The sequence below is a fragment of the Leucopleurus acutus genome (genome assembly GCF_964270905.1).
Source record: "Leucopleurus acutus genome assembly, chromosome: 13".
Classification (NCBI taxonomy): domain Eukaryota; kingdom Metazoa; phylum Chordata; class Mammalia; order Artiodactyla; family Delphinidae; genus Leucopleurus; species Leucopleurus acutus.
Window position 1 is genome coordinate 40,911,363 of NC_139155.1, and position 4,080 is coordinate 40,915,442.

Sequence of the window (4,080 nt, forward strand, 5' to 3'; positions counted from 1 at the left end):
CAGACAAGATTACATCAAAGCTAGTCAAGAAATAGCAGGATGATAGACCAGACCCTGGAAAAGGAGTGAAGGCTCCAGATTTCTCCCCACTTTGAAGATCATTTAATTTCTGGACCTGTGCTGTTTGGTACATGGGAATACTATCTACCCAACTGTGTTTAGGCCCTGATAGGTTAATAAGATCAATGGGCTGTATAAATTTAAGGTAATAAGACTGAGTGGTTCTCATCTGTTCTCAAAAACTTCAGAGCTTCTAAAGTTGAGGCTATACCCTTTCTTTGTACCTCGCCCTCTTGGGCTACTTGGAAATATCACAGAGCTAGGTTTGTACTATCCTCTCATGAACAGTTTCTGATTTATCTGAATTAGTCCCATTTTTCTAGACTATGTTTCAGCCTTTCAGTATCTTACACCTTCCCTAAAAGGAGTTGAAATTTCAGAAGTGCATTCCCAGAGAATTTTCTCAGCTACACAGAAATGAGAACGGGTCCATTTACATCATTTTGGCTTTTGGAAATTCTTATTAACATTTATTTTTGCTGGTATCCAGCAAGGAATACATCCAAATTTCCATTTTTAAATATGCTGGATATTTAAATATATTTGTGCTATTTTTAATGTAGGTAGAAGACAATAAAAGCTGTCTAACTATTAATCTGCCATTTATCCTACTCTGAAATAACTCTCCTAGCTTAATTAGTTCCTTTTGGGAAAAATACGTGTTTTTTCCATAATAATGGGTAGAGAGTGAAATTTTCATGAAGTGAATCTTGGATCCATGAGACTGTAGTTAAGTATTATAACAATTATTAGTTATTCTCAGGATGCTAAATTGTTTTATGTAAAAATGTAAGCAAACAAATGAGCTACCATTTTATGGCTCTTAAGAACGGTAACAGAACTTTGGCTCCTACATATCCAGAATGTCTGTCTTGGAAAAAAATAAAAATGAATGTACTCAGGATGCTTTGCTTATAAATATTCTCCCCACCTTCTGATAATGTTCAGTACAAACACAAAAGGCCTGTGCTCTGTGCTATAGGGGCTGTAGACATTAAAGACCCCTTCTAGGTAACAGAATACCAAGCAGGGTACATAGGTGTTATGAGGGGTTCAAATACAGTTCAACAGCTGATGATATTGAATGCTTGCTATGTGATAGGCGTGGTTGTTCCCCCTTAAAGAACCTGAGAATGCAGAAGAAAGCGTTTAGGCAAGCGAGTTATGATGATATAAAGAATAATGAGGAAAAGAGAGATAACTGAAGTTAATAGTAATAAAAATAAGTATTTCATAAACTGTGTACATCTATAAATAGGCTATCTTATTAGGATCATGCCTGAGGATGATTTTTTTTTAAGCAAGAAATTTTGGTTAATAACATAAGATTCCTCGTAAAATGTTAGATGTAACCATTTCTATTTAAATAGATCCTTTAATTTACCTCTGAATGTGTAATCAGTTATGTGACTTTTTTGTATTCAAAATTTGTTTTGCAAATTCATCCTCTCTGTTTCACATAATTGAAATAACCCAAACTACTTTCCAACATTTTTTTTTCTACATGCCTCTCACCAAGGAAATTACAAGACGTCTATCTAGTTGGCTTCGTGTTTTACAGTGCTGGAAAAGGGAGCGGCTCAAACAAGCAAACAGATCCTGATCACATATTCAAAAGTGCTTTCAAAGGAGTGGAGTAGTGGGTGTCAATAAGCTACTCCATGTAATTACTTCCTATTCTCAGGATCCGCCTTTGAGTGCAGGCTTCTGACTCACCAGGCTGCTCCAAGTTAGTTTCTGCTGGGTTTCCCCACTGCCTGCTACACGTGAATCACCTCTGGAATGAAGTTTCTCCCGTATCCTTAACAACCGTGCAGAAACCAGGCACTGACAGTGAACTTCGATCTTTCCACTAAGAACCAGACCCTAGGCTGAGAGGGTGAAAAATGATGTGGCAGGTACCACCGCCAGCCAAGCTGCCAGATGACAGTCCCCGCGACCCCAGGCATTGGTCAGCAGCACTCCAGTTTCAGTGTGGTTTTCCCCACCCACCCAGGTGGTTAAACTGGCGTCTTGTCTTGCAGCTTGCAGCTGCCGGCCACTGAACTCTGCCCTTGCCTCACTGGTTCTCAAATTTGGCTGCACAATGGAATCACCTGGAGATTAACACGCACACACAAACACACACCACAACACACCACAATAACAACCCCAAACCTCACTGTCATCTCAAAACAGTCTAATTATGGTTTGGGATGAGATATGGACATCAGGATTTTTCAAAGTTCCCCAGGCAGCAAAATTTGGGAACCTTTGCGTTGAAGAAGCATTGTTCTTCCCACGCAAGTGAAACTTGCCAGTTGAGCTTACCTAACGACCACTCGGTGGGCTCCCAACCCCCATATCTTGGAGATCTATCGACAGCCCCTAACCGGTATCTTAATTAATTTGGCAGCAAAGAACGCTAGCAAAGCAAGGGTCATTTCCAGAATGGAAGGTTGGCAAGGACCCCTGCCCCTGCCCCCCACCCTTGCTAAAAACTAAGCTAAATTTAGTGCTTAAGCGAAGCATCTCAAACGTTGCTATTCTTTCGGTTACCTTCTGATCTCTGTTCTGTTTCATTCCACAGTGTATTGTTCGGCAAAGTTGGAAGGCTCGGGTCCTTCAGATTGGGAGCAGGTGCTGCGTCAAACCTCAATCGAGAGGGGACTGCACTCTTCACCTCGCTGGGACCGACCCGCCGCGTCGCAGTGAGGCCCCCAGGGCAGATACTATGCTAATCAAGAAAGTTCTTCCGTCTCCTCGCGGGCGGGCGGGTGCAGGTTTGAACACTTAACCCTTGATTTTACGTGACTGCACTACAGTGCGTTTAGTAACCTCCTCTTGCCTAGCGGGTCTGGACCACATTCCATGTTTTTGGAAAAGAAGAGGATGTGCGCAAGAGATGGAGAAACCCACAGGGAGGGTACAGCAGTGTTGGCTGGTGCCCGGGCGAAGGGACGGCTAATGTTTGGAATATTAATTACTCTACGCGCTACTGACCCAGCGAGGACTAGCAGAAGGGGTCTGGGGGTTAAGACAAAGGCTCCTCCTGAGCTGCAGCGCCCCTGCCTCCGAGGTTACAGCTCTGCCCTCTGCACTGGGCGGCCCTTGGCACGGGACTGGCAAAGTGACTCAAGGGGTGACCTAGTCCACTGGCCCTTTCGGGGTCTCAAAGTCTGCATGACCGAGCGCTCCGGGTTCAGAAGGGAGGGTCTTTCTGTGCCCACCCCTCCTGCTCGCCCTTTGTGGGATTTGTGGTCACTGCCCAGTCCTTTGAAGGGTGGACTGAAGAATTTCTTACTTAAACAGAATGGGTTGTCGCTGAGTTGCTCCCGCCCTGAGCGCAGGGTGCTCCTTGCAGAAAACCACTTGCGATCAGAATAATAACCCGCTCTCTTTCCCACCCATCCGGCTCCCGCGTCCCGGGCGCCGGGAGCACAGGCGGGAACCGGAGTCGGAATGGAGAGGTGGGGCTGCTTTTCTCTGGAGAAGTCCCGGGGGAGGCAGCTGGGCTGGGGGGGGCGGTCCAAGGTTTGATCCCCAGCCGGCTGTCGCCCGTGCGCTGCACTTCCTGGTCTGCCCCGAAGCGCACAGCCCCTGCCAGCGCCCCTAGTTCTCAGTCCCCGCGCCCCAACTCCGTCGCCTTGAGGTCCGCGCGCTACGGGCGCGCACTCGCAAGACCCCCTCCTTCTCCAGCGCCAAGAGTCCTGGCCAGCCCGGCTCTCAACCCCCGAGCCGGTCCACTTTGCCTCTGCCAGCGTGGCAGCCCTGATTCCCTCCCCTTTCCCGGGGTGCGCAGCTCTGGGACCCCGAAGGAGGGATGTGGCCCGCAGGAGCGCAGCGGATGTACACCCAGGGGCCCCGGCGCCAACCCCTGCACAACTTCTTGCTGGGCTTGGAGACCCCCGGTCCCGCCGGCTGAGCGACTGGCGGACTGCAGCCCCCAGGCGGCGGAAGGAGGCGCGGCCAGCGTCTGACCTGGGAGGGACTGCGCCAGGCCTGGGGGTGTCCGGGTGCGCCAGGGCGGTACCGCTTTAA

The 4,080-nt window shown here is 48.2% G+C and overlaps 1 protein-coding gene across 1 annotated transcript in view; it reads right to left on the minus strand.

Moving 5' to 3' along the window:
• MAPRE2 (microtubule associated protein RP/EB family member 2) overlaps positions 1-4,080 on the minus strand; it is a 158,460-nt gene that overhangs the window by 154,310 nt on the left and 70 nt on the right. The window lies entirely within an intron of this gene.